Source organism: Pinus tabuliformis, chromosome 3_1 (genome assembly GCF_031772625.1).
Source record: "Pinus tabuliformis cultivar Carrire ecotype Pingquan chromosome 3_1, CPIR1, whole genome shotgun sequence".
In the NCBI taxonomy this organism is placed as follows: domain Eukaryota; kingdom Viridiplantae; phylum Streptophyta; class Pinopsida; order Pinales; family Pinaceae; genus Pinus; species Pinus tabuliformis.
This window is the reverse complement of record NC_142301.1, coordinates 78945968-78959466: the sequence shown is the minus strand read 5'-3', so window position 1 is coordinate 78959466 and position 13499 is coordinate 78945968.

Sequence of the window (13499 nt, the reverse complement as noted above, 5' to 3'; positions counted from 1 at the left end):
TCCCGTGTTTTGACTGTGACCCTTCGCTAGTTGGCACACTTTACATGTGGTCACAAATCGCTATACATCCCTTCGCATTTTTGGCCAAAAGTAGAAATGGCTGAGCTGCTCGAGTGTCTTGTCTATGCCGAAATGTCTGGCTAGACCTCCACTATGCTTTTCCCAAATAATATTCTCTCTCATCGAGCAGTCAATAATGCATAGCTATTCTCCTCTAAATAGTAGTTTCTCTTGCAAGTTGTAGTCCAACCATCGACTATTATCTCTCACCAAGGGATTCTCACATGCCTCGTAGGCCTCCTTAAAATCTATGTCAGTCTGATATAAATCTTTCAAGTGTGATGAGCCCCAATTTTGGTACAATTTGGGCTCATTTTTGGCCTATTTTGCTTGCTCAAACCATTCATTTTTATTGTTTATGCATACACTTCTTAGTTTATTCATGTTGTTTGTAGGAGAAAGGATAGGCACTTTATCCACGTAGCTAATGCATTGTGATTCCAGGTTTTGGCATTAAAAGGGAGCAAAAGACAACGAAAAGGTGGCAAGGAGACAACGAGTTGGCATTGCTGACATAAGGAGAGGTTGTCCACGGTTTTGGGGGACATTCCTCGTGATCCTCACCAAGAACTCCGAGCCCACTTCAGCCTCCCTCCGAGCTTAATACACGGCCAGCTGTTCTACAGGAACAGCAGTTCAAAACTGCTCTACAGGAAACAACATTTATGACCATCCTACAGGATCAGCAGTTAAACTATAGATTGAACAGCCGAGCTCCTAGAATCATGGATATCTGTTGGAGCATCGTTTTGTATAAGTATAGAAGCCTTAGCCTTGGTTAGGTTGTTGAAACTCTCGTATTACTATTGTAATTTTGGAGCACAGCTCAAGTTTCGTTCTCTTTTGTAAGCCAATTTGGCATGTTATCAGATTATGAATAAAGAAGGCCACTTTTGAGTTAGTTCTGAGTTTTCTCAAGGAGCTATAGCTCTCAGGTGAGGGCCCAACCTGAGAGCCATAGTCCTCCTCCGTGTTGTAATGCATTTACCATTAGTTCCAGCACTTGAGTTTGTTTAGTTTCCTATGCAATTCGGATTTCCAGCTTGTTAGTTTAGTTGTTTTCATTAGCATAGATAGGACTGGTATGATGCTTTGCTTTCAGTATTCGAGTTTGATAGGTTGGTAGAATAAATCTCTTGGAGCTCCATCAAAAACAGGTTGAAAAAGGCTCACTGCCATCTCACTGTTGGGATTGGGGTGTAGACCATGATCAGCCACCAAAAAGAACAGCAGTCGTTTCATCTCCACGCAAGTTGCCACATGAACGTTTTTATTGAAAATCCATTCATATATTCTCGACATTGATCCATACTGCACTCTCACGCATTAGTTTCATTTCTTGTTTTCCATTTCGCATTTGTAGGTTTCATGGCATAATAGGTTAATGAATCTCTTGTTTTGATGCACAGGTCATTTGTTTCATTTACGTTGCTCTTTCTCAAGCCACTTCCTTTGTCGTTTTCTTCATCCACCTGCAAGTTCTATTCATCCTCTACCTCACTCACTTGCCCTCCAACTCTCTCATTTCACGTACAGCTCCATCTCCTTCACTCTCATTGATTTCACCCTTCCAAAACATCAACCCATTGCATGCACCCTTCCTTCGTCTGACTTGCCATTTCCTAAGACATCATTAGGTCCATCTCCATCAACTCCTAAAACCTCCACGACCAACCATCCTGTAGACGTGCACAGCCATCCTGTAGAAAACAGAGTATCCTGTAGAATTCCCAGCAGCCTTCCTGTAGGAGGCCATTCACTTCGTTGCCGAGCTTCTGAACGTGAGGGACCTCTGTGGATGGGTGCTGAGGATCCTTAGGAACCTCTCCAAGCCTCCCCAACCTGTCCCACACTTTCCTTCCATCTCCATCCCACCTGCACAATCAAACGCTAATTAGGCCAAGGTCACAATCATTCCACACACTTAAAGGAAAAACACAAAAACACATTTCTCATGATGCCAGTAGCTTAGACCCATGCATTTATACTTGTTAGAGGCAATGACAGCATTCATAAGAGTTGCACCCACATTCTTTGCATTGTAGAGGATAGACTAGTTAAATTAGGGTTTCATAGATTTACATGCTTTAAGTTGCTTTTGATTCAGTTTGTCAAGTAGAGTAGCCTTTCTTTGAGTTAACTTTCGTCCATCATTGATAAAGCTTCTTCTGTGAGCCTATAGAAGTTGGCTTAAGCCCTAGCGGACTTGTGCTAGCTGACCAAGTGACAGCTGCGACAAGGGCTAGTACTTGTGCATACAGCACCGTCGCTTCCAAGTTTGTACGAACTACCGGGTTGATAAAATTAAGAGACAGGAAGCCCCAGGAGTTGTAGCATTATTGCTACAATACTGGAGCTCACCACCTTTTTGGCGCCGTTGCCGGGGAAGCGTCAGAGTATTAGCACCTGTTGCTTTTCCTCTACTTTCCTACTCTTACCTTCTGCTAAGTAGTTTGCTTCATTTCCATTCTGCAAAAGTAGCATAGTATTTCCTGCTTTCTTAGACTAGTATTTCCTGCTTTCTTAGATTAGTATTTCCTGCTTTCCTAGATTATTATTTCCTGCTTTCCTAGATTAGTATTTCCTGCTTTCCTAGATTAATATTTCCTGCTTTCCTAGATTAATATTTCCAATTCCGCAAATTTCATTTGAGCAATCTAGTTAGTTGTAGATCACTTTGTTTCAGTTTTGCAGGTACAAGAAAAAAGCAAAAGCACTAAAAACAGAGAAGAGTCCTTTCCCTTTCATGCCTCGTAGGAACCGAGATAGATCAGGCAAATTCCTACCAAACACCCCCACCACATCACTAAGTCACCCTTCTCTCTTCTTTGGTGACAGTGACCCAGAGGAACCTATAGGTGAACATCCCGAGATATACCAAGACCCTATAGACGAAGAAGAGTTAGAAACCACTCCATCTGAAGCCATGGCTGATAATGGGAGAGAAGATGAGAGAATAGAAGGAGCTTTCCCCATCCGAGAAACCAATGGGGATATGAAAATGAAAAACATTAGCCCCTCTGCCTTGCCTCACTTCCATGGACTGACCACTGAGGATCCAGATACCTTCTTGTTTGAGTTTGTTGTCCTTTGTCGAACCTATGACTATACTGAGGATGAGCAAAAGTTGAAGCTTTTCCCTTCCACTCTCAAGGATGCAGCACTACGCTGGTTCATGGGATTACCTGGGAATAGCATCACCACCTGGGCTCAGATGCAGCAAGCCTTCAATACCAAGTATAGGGATTATTGTAGGTCCAAGGAAACCAACGGAGAGATCTTTCGAATGACCATGGGGAATGATGAGTCTTTAGAGGACTATGAGGAGAGGTTCCAACTTAGCTATAAACGGGCCAGGTGCACACTTGACCCTGAATCCCTCAAGTTGGTTCTACTCCGAGGAGTCCCTGAAGATCTCCTAGACACCCTTCACATGTTAGCTGGGGGGGACATTTACCAACTGCCTTATGAGGACATCAAAACTGTGTTTCGAAATCATTCCAGGGCAGCTAGAAAACGAGGTAGAGGAAACCTCCTCTCCACCGGTGTCCCTTTCTCCAAACATGAGCTTACAAACCAATTAGAAGATCTTAAGAGTGAGGTGAGACATACCATTGCCATGCAGCTGGACACATTCAGGATCCAGCAAAAGAAAGAGGAAGCTGAGAGAGCCTTGGCTGTCTTCTGCCCTAGGTGCACCAGAAGACACCCTAAGAACGAATGTCCATTGCATTCGGTTGAAGTGTGTTTCGTTTGTGAGGAGGACCACCCAACAAATCAGTGTCCAACCTTGCCTGGGTTTAAAGCCATGTACCAGGGAACTGAAGCCCCCACTGAACCTCTCTACTTCATCAACCAAAGGAGGCCTCAAGGATCTAGACCTTATCAGCAGGGGATGCAAGGGGCATCTCAAGCTTATTACAACCCCAACCACTTGACTCCCATGCCTTCCTGGGGTCCCCCTACTCATCCTTCTTGGTCAATGCCTCCTCCATGGTCTTATCCACCTCAGTACCCTACTCAACCTACTTCTCATCCATATCACTCACATACCCAGTCGCAACCTCAATGGAGTGCTCCTCAGTCGGGGTGGAGGCCCCAATACAACACTCCTCCTGCCATTTTGCCTCCACCACCAGTTCAACCTCAGCCTTTACCTCCTGCTCCTCCAAGGCAACCTCAGATGCCTGCTCAACCGAACCCGAACCCCAACAATAGACAAGCTCAGCAGGTATATACTGGGGAGACCTCGTGCCCTACCTATGCTGTGGAGATCTAGGAGATCAATCTTAGATCTGGAAAGATTCTTCCAGATCGCCAACCTCCTCCCCCAGAGGATGAGGAAAACCATCAGGAGAGTGAACTAAAGCCTACTCCACCCTTTCCTGAGAGATTAACCGCCACCACACAACCGAACCCAGAAGAAGATGAGCTTTTGGGTGAGCTCAAACAGTTGTGTGTTAAAATCCCACTTCTCCAAGCCATCAAGGATGTGCCAATATATAACAAGCTGATTAAGGAGAAGTGTTTCAAACACCCAGGCAGACGGAAGAAAGATGCCTCAACTATCAATGTCATAGGACAACTGTCTGACCTTATGCTAGGACAAGTCATCTGCCCAAAATACCTAGATCCTGGAAGTCCTGTAGTAGATGTACACATCAATGGCACCATTATCCCCCACACCTTGATTGATCTGGGGGCAGCCATCACTGTGATGACCAGGGATACCATGCTTAAACTCAATCTTCAGGGTTCCTTGAGGAAGACTTCGACAGTACTGCAGTTAGCAGATCGCTCCACCGTGACTCCCGAAGGGATTGTGGAGGATGTCTTGGTCTCAATTGATTCTTGGGAATACCCTGCAGATTTCCTGGTCCTGCAACCAAAGGCCAAGCTTACTGGATATCCTCTCATCTTGGGAAGGCCTTGGTTAGCTACTGCAGATGCTTACATAAGTTGTCGGGCAGGGAACATGACCATCAAAAATGGTCCCATGTCCAAGCAGCTAGTCCTATACCCTCCTGCCCAACCTTCTTTAGAGCATGATTTACCACTCTGGTTGGAGGACGGAGAGGAAGACGAGGTGTACTCTGCACCTCTGTGCACCCTAGATACCGCTAGAAGAAATTCTCCTACCGAGGATGATTTAATTGAGACCCTGATCCAGAATCCACCTTCCAGTGCACTATCTTTAGAGAAGTTGGTGGAGGATGCCCAAGCTAGCACCTTAGTGGACCTTTGTACAACCAGCCCTGTAACTCCCAGAGTCAAAAGTGTGGAGTTCGGCCCTGAGAGAGCGTTAAAGATCAGCTCCTCTCTGTCTCCTTCCCAGGAGAAGGAGTTGTGTAGCCTATTGGCCAGCCACTTAGATGCTTTTGCTTGGAGCTATAAGGAGATGAAAGGAGTCCACCCCTCGGTCTGTACCCATCATATATACATCAAAGAGGATTGTAAACCAGTTAGGCAACCCCAGAGGAGAATGAATCCAGCCCTTAAGGACATTGTCAAGGAAGAATTGCAAAAACTGTTGGACGCCAGATTCATTTACCCCATCTCAGATAGTGAATGGGTGTCCCCTCTGGTGTTGGTTCCCAAGAAGAATGGGAAGTGGAGGATCTGTGTAGATTACCGGGAGCTGAACAAAGCTACCAAGAAGGACCCTTTCCCTCTACCCTTCATAGATCAAGTGTTGGATGGACTGGCAGGAAAGAAGTTCTTCTCTTTCCTGGATGGGTTCAGCGGGTACAATCAAATCCAAATCAGCCCGGAAGACCAAGATAAGACCACCTTCACTTGTCCTTGGGGTACCTTTGCCTACCGAGTCCTTCCCTTTGGGCTATGCAATGCTCCTGCTACTTTTCAGAGAGCTGTCTTGAGCATCTTCTCGGAGTTGGTCCATGATGCAGTGGAAATCTACATGGATGACTTTACCCCTTATGGGGCCAACTTCCAGGAAGCATTGTCCAACTTGGAAAAGGTCCTAACCAAGTGCATCGAGATGAACTTGTCCCTTAGCCCTGAGAAATGTGAATTCCCAATGACTGAAGGGACAGTGCTAGGCCATACCATTTCTTCTCAAGGATTGCAGGTGGATCCTAACAAAATTGCTCTCATCAAGAGGGTTCCACCTCCTCAAAAAGTAAGGGATGTCCGGAGTTTCTTGGGATTAGCAGGATACTACCGGAGGTTCATTAAAGACTTCAGCAAGTTAGCCTCACCGTTGTTTGGTTTGTTGGCAAAAGATGTGGAGTTTAATTGGACTGACGATTGTCAGAAGAGTTTGAATGAATTAAAAGACAAGTTAGTGTCAGCTCCAATCCTAAGAGGTCCAAACTGGGCCCTACCTTTCCACATCCACACTGATGCCTCGAACAAAGCCATAGGTGTAGCCTTAGGACAAGTTGAGCAAAAACTTCCATATGCCATTTACTTCGTTAGCAAAAACTTGTCCAAAGCAGAGCTGAATTACACTGTAACCGAGAAGGAATTCTTAGCTGTGGTTCATGCACTGAACAAGTTTCGACATTACATTACTGGTTACCAGACTTTTGTACATACTGACCATGCTGCTATTAGATACTTGATGAATAAACCAGATGTGAATGCTCGTATTATTAGATGGTTACTTTTATTGCAGCAGTTTGATCTAACCATTGTTGATAAACCAGGAAAAGAAAATGTTGTTGCTGACTTCTTGTCTAGATTGGATTTGTCTGCAGATGAAGATGGGACGGTGGATGACCAGATGCCTGATGAGCATCTGTTTGCTATCTCAGTACTCTCTCCATGGTTTGCTGACATAGCAAACTACCTTGTTTTAGCTCAGTTTCCTCCGCACCTCTCTTCAAAAGAGAAGAGCAAAATCATCAGAAAGAGTGCCTCATTTACATGGATTGGGGGCAACCTGTTCAAGCTTGGCCCCGATCAGATCTTAAGGCGTTGTGTAAGGGAGGAGGAAGTCTTTGACATTCTCCTCACCTGTCATGATGGGCCTTGTGGAGGACATTTTGTAGCAAAGAGAACTGCCTTCAAGATCCTGCAGGCAGGCTACTATTGGCCCACACTTCATCAAGATGTCAGAAGATATGTTAGCCAGTGTGACCAATGCCAAAGAATGGGGAAACCGACCCAAAGGGATGAGATGCCTCTCCAACCTCAAGTGACTCTCGAGCCATTTGAGAAGTGGGGCATGGACTTTGTGGGCCCAATAAATCCCTCTTCGAGGCAGAGATCCTACATCATAGTGTGTACTGACTACTTGACAAAGTGGGCAGAGACTAAAGAAATCAAAGCAGCAACTGAAGAAAAGGTGGTCGAGTTCTTAAGAGAGAACATCTTCTACAAGTTTGGCTACCCAAGAGAGCTGGTGACCGAGAGCCAGTTCACCTCTAACTTGGTTGAAGATCTATTGGCTCATCACAAGATCAAGCATAGGACTTCCACCCCTTATCATCCTCAAGCCAATGGGCAGGTGGAAGTCACCAATAGAGCTCTAGAAGGGATCTTGACCAAAGTGGTAGACAGCAGCAGAAAAGACTAGGCAGATCGCCTAGTTGAAGCCACATGGGCTTACAACACCACTTGGAAGACCACCACCGGTTTCACACCTTACGAGCTGGTTTATGGGAAGAAAGCTTTGCTGTCCATTGAATTTGAGTATAACACTTTGAGGTTGGCAGCTCAACTGGACCTAGATCTCAGCCATGCACAGCAAGAAAGGCTATTGCAACTGAATGGACTGGATGAACACCGCATGCAGGCCCTCCTTCACTCAGAAGTGGTTCAACTTCAGAGGAAGGTGTGGCATGACCAACATCTCCATGACAAGCAATTTCAGCCGGGAGATTGGGCTTTGTTGTATGATTCCAGATTCAAAGATTTCAAGGGGAAGTTGAGAACTAGATGGCTAGGACCATATGTGGTGGAACAGTGCCATGACAATGGATCTGTCCTCATTCGAACCATTGATGAGGAATCCATTCCCATGCTTGTCAATGGGCACCGATTGAAGATCTATAGAAGACCTCTCTCAAGACAAGAGTTTATCAGCACTATGGAGAAATCTGTTTTGGTCATAGAGAAGGGTTCTGCCTCCACTTTGGGCATACCCTGAAGGATCCAAAACACAAAAAAAAAAAAAAAAAAAAAAGAGAAAAAAATAAAAAAAAAAATAAAGATCCTTGGGTGAAAACCTCTCTGAGGCGCCCAAGGCAGGCAGTAGGGGTGAAAACCTCATTGAGGCGCTCCTATTGTCTTTCAAGAAAAAAGAGGAAAATAAAGATCCTTGGGTGAAAACCTCTCTGAGGCACCCAAGGCAGGCAGTGGGGGTGAAAACCTCATCGAGGCGCTCCTATTGTCTTTCTAAAAAAAAAAAAAAAAAAAAGGAAAAAAAAAAGGAAAAAAACAATCAGCACAATAAAAGGTTTGCATGCAGATGTTCTATGGAGGAGAAGAAGCCTCTCCACTCCAAGCCAGGGGCCTTCATCATGCTAGCAAAGGATGTCATCAGCACCTCCTCCAAGAACAGCATTGTTTTTAAGGTATGTGCAATTATTATCATGCTTCGGATCTTCTACAGGAGGATACAGTTTTTCTACAGGAACAGACAGTCTTCCTACAGGAAAACGTGGATCTTCTACAGGAAAGTGCCAAATTTCTACAGGAAGCTCTGTGTTCTACAGGAAACTTCCTGTAGAAGGTTACGATGGCCGAAATGTGTTTCAAATGAAGATCTAGCGACCGAGGAGTGGAATGAATGCATGCATGTCAATGATGGCACCCCTGAACATTGCCATTATCGTCCTCCACCACCCTCGTCGCCATGCAACCAAGATCCCTGCAGCAGCACACCAAAGTAATCAGTTCTCATGAGAAAGCACCTGTCAAAGAGAAACTAAGCACCGAGAACCATACCACATCCACGTTAATACATCAGAAGTGCTGGGATCATGATTGAGGAGCCAGAACCGCCAGCATGCAGCATACACCCGAGAAGAAAGAACGGTGACAAGACCCCTCGCGGGGATCCTGTAACAGTTCGACCTGCTCAAGTGAAGACCGTTCACAGCACCGCCATCTGAGATCAAACACGGGCGCATGAACGCAGATCCATCCACTCCATCGCCAGCATCCGATAACCACGAGCCTACAGGAATGTGCAGCCACATGCGGCAGGTGGATCCATCGCTAAAAAAATCTAGAAATCATGTGCAGCCGCGCGCAGGTAAGTGTTCTAATCCTTCTCTCCATCAAACTGCATAATTATTACTTTGATTTGTTTTGCATGGCATAAAGGTGAATGGTTGAGCGGCCTAAAGGCCAGTGATGGGCCACGTCGGTTAGTAAAGGGATAGTCAGAGGACGAGGTGGCAGCCACGACGAGAGACACACGCAGCAAGCACGTGAAGATCAGTCCCGTCAACCGAGAAGTGAAGTTTAACCGAAAAGGGCGGCGGCAGATCTGTGGGAATGAATGCGGCAACAAACGAATGTGCAGGCGGATGAGGGGTGACGTCACCCAACGGTCCGGCGGGGACAGCTCACCCCCGCGCCACGAGCTGCGCCGATAGAAAATCTAATCGGCTCGATTAAGCGTGTATCTCCATCAGCCTCACTTCAAAACTCGAGTAGATCCTCTGCTTACCTCTGCATGTTGACACGCCGAGATCTCGGCTACCTGAACGCTGGTAAAGCACCTCTCGACCGCCAGCCAGCTAAAAGCTCTTCCCGAAGCCTGCACACTGCTCCTACAGGAACAGTTTCTACAGGAACGCCGTCCTACAGGAAGCAGTTTCTACAGGCACGCGGCTCTACAGGAAGGTGAAGTCTTCACGTAAAAAAAGGTGGCAGAAAAGAGGTAACCCTGCAACTCCTTCCGCAATTGGTTTTTTAAAAAAGGTGGCAAGGCAATTAGTCACAGTGTGGTCATAAAAATTTTTGGTTTGCCGTGCCTATACTATCGCTCCTACAGGATAGCTGTATAATCACACTGTGGTCTGAAAATTCATTGCATGTTCTGTCTTTAAGACCGAATTTCTTGTGTATCCACCACCTCGGGTATAAACCACTGTGTTCATCATGCCTGGCGGGTTTATCAGGCGAGAGCCCACTAATTCAAATGCATTAAGGAGAAACCCGGTAGTGGTTGAGCTCTTCACTAGAGCACAATGGATGCCTTTCTGTGATAAATTACAGGGCTACGATGAGGAAGTAGCCGAGGAATTTTTGCAGGCTCTGCAGCCTAAATCACAGACGTTGGCCACGGTAACCTTCAGAGGTCTCAGCCTCAAACTCACCCCCGAGCATATCAGTCGGATTACAGAGTTGCCCATGGGTCTGCCGTGGGACAAAGAAGAGCGGAAGCAGAGCCAGCAAGAAAATAAGGAGTTCTTCCCACCGGAAGAGTCATTCACCGAAGACAAAAATGGAGTCAAAAGGGCAAGCCTGTTGCCACCATGGAACGAAGTCAATCTACAAATTATGAAATATATCACCTGTGAGGGCCGATATAGCATTGTATATGCGTATCACTTCAGGCTGCTTAACGAACTAAGACACCAGATTGACCTCCCTGCAGCACAGAGGTTGAGCATTCCTTACTTTCTACTACAATCCTTAATGGAGTGTTCCACCAAGCTCAAGGATGGAATTCCAGACCAGATAGCCCACCATGGGCTAGTCAAGCTCCTCGTGGAGGATGCTCTCCGCTCATATAAAGTTCCCCTCGCTTGGGAATCATTTAGGAACTTATCAAGAACGGGGAACATAAAAATGTTGCTTGAAGAAGCAGAATCCTCTAACGGAGAAGAAGACGAGCCGACAGCCGGGAGTAAGAAAGGAAAAAGCCAAAAAGCTCCGGCTCCAGCACAGAAAAAGGAACGAAAGAAGAAGGAGGAGGGAGAAGATGACAAAGTCAAAGAGGACACCCCCATCCTATCAGCAAGGGAACAGAGGTTGAAGAGCAGGGTAGTCAAAGCTGAGGTGGCCCCTACCAGCCCAAGCACCTCGTCAGCTTCTGCAGTCAAAGCCAAACACAAAAGCCATGCAACAAGGCAAGAGAAGGTGGTGAGAATTGCATATGCAGGAACGCAATCACAGGCTTCTACAGGAAGCCCGAAAACGCAAACTCAGGCTTCTACAGGAAACCCGTCAAACAAAGGAAAAGGTTTCTACAGGAAGCCCGAAGATCAGTAAGGAGCAGGCTTCTACAGGAAGTCCAAGAGCAACGACCAAGGCTTCTACAGGAAGCCTGGAAATTGCTGGGAAGCAGGCTTCTACAGGAGGCCCGAAAGCGGGCAAAGCAGGGTCTTCCACGGGAAGCCTGAAATTTAAAAAGGAGGGACCCTCTATAAGGAGCTCCGAGAAAGCAAAACACAAGAAAGAGAAGGCTGACATCCTCGATAAGGAGGCAGCAGCGGCACTGGCTGCCCTCAACACTCCTCCAAAACCGAAAGAGAAAAGGGAGAGGGAGACCCCTCTGCCACCTGAAGCCACGAGAAGCAAGAGGATGTCCCCAAGCAAGCCACAGCCTTCACCCAGTGGCCATACCACTTCAGGGGATGTACCTACTTCACCCATTGCAAGAACCCCCTCTAAACAATCAGCTACCCCCGAAAAAGGGAGCCCAAAAATAACTTCCTGGACACGAAAGATAGGCCAGTCGCCTTCTGAAGCCCGACTCAAGGAAATAGAAAAAGGGAAGGAAGCATCACCCTCATCACCATCAGGGGCAGAAAAGGTAGGACCATCAAAAGCAGAAAAGGAACAGCCTGTTCCGGTCCCGAGTCCTCGGCCAAGGACAAGGAGCAGGGGCAAGGTTGCTCAAGGATGAGCAAATGGTTCAACTGGGGGGTGATGATGAGCCCCAATTTTGGTACAATTTGGGCTCATTTTTGGCCTATTTTTCTTGCTCAAACCATTCATTTTTATTGTTTATGCATACACTTCTTAGTTTATTCATGTTGTTTGCAGGAGAAAGGATAGGCACTTTATCCACGTAGCTAATGCATTGTGATTCCAGGTTTTGGCATTAAAAGGGAGCAAAAGACAACGAAAAGGTGGCAAGGAGACAACGAGTTGGCATTGCTGACATAAGGAGAGGTTGTCCACGGTTTTGGGGGACATTCCTCGTGATCCTCACCAAGAACTCCGAGCCCACTTCAGCCTCCCTCCGAGCTTAATACACGGCCAGCTGTTCTACAGGAACAGCAGTTCAAAACCGCTCTACAGGAAACAACATTTATGACCATCCTACAGGATCAGCAGTTAAACTATAGATCGAACAGCCGAGCTCCTAGAATCATGGATATCTGTTGGAGCATCATTTTGTATAAGTATAAAAGCCTTAGCCTTGGTTAGGCTGTTGAAACTCTCGTATTACTATTGTAATTTTGGAGCACAGCTCAAGTTTCGTTCTCTTTTGTAAGCCAATTTGGCATGTTATCAGATTATGAATAAAGAAGGCCACTTTTGAGTTAGTTCTGAGTTTTCTCAAGGAGCTATAGCTCTTAGGTGAGGGCCCAACCTGAGAGCCATAGTCCTCCTCCGTGTTGTAATGCATTTACCATTAGTTCCAGCACTTGAGTTTGTTTAGTTTCCTATGGAATTCGGATTTCACGCTTGTTAGTTTAGTTGTTTTCATTAGCATAGATAGGACTGGTATGATGCTTTGCTTTCAGTATTCGAGTTTGATAGGTTGGTAGAATAAATCTCTTGGAGCTCCATCAAAAACAGGTTGAAAAAGGCTCACTGCCATCTCACTGTTGGGATTGGGGTGTAGACCATGATCAGCCACCAAAAAGAACAACAGTCGTTTCATCTCCACGCAAGTTGCCACATGAACGTTTTTATTGAAAATCCATTCATATATTCTCGACATTGATCCATACTGCACTCTCACGCATTAGTTTCATTTCTTGTTTTCCATTTCGCATTTGTAGGTTTCATGGCATAATAGGTTAATGAATCTCTTGTTTTGATGCACAGGTCATTTGTTTCATTTATGCTGCTCTTTCTCAAGCCACTTCCTTCGTCGTTTTCTCCATCCACCTGCAAGTTCTATTCATCCTCTACCTCACTCACTTGCCCTCCAACTCTCTCATTTCACGTACAGCTCCATCTCCTTCACTCTCGTTGATTTCACCCTTCCAAAACATCAACCCATTGCATGCACCCTTCCTTCGTCTGACTTGCCATTTCCTAAGACATCATTAGGTCCATCTCCATCAACTCCTAAAACCTCCACGACCAACCATCCTGTAGACGTGCACAGCCATCCTATAGAAAACAGAGTATCCTGTAGAATTCCCAGCAGCCTTCCTGTAGGAGGCCATTCACTTCGTTGCCGAGCTTCTGAACGTGAGGGACCTCTGTGGATGGGTGCTGAGGATCCTTAGGAACCTCTCCAAGCCTCCCCAACCTGTCCCACACTTTCCTTC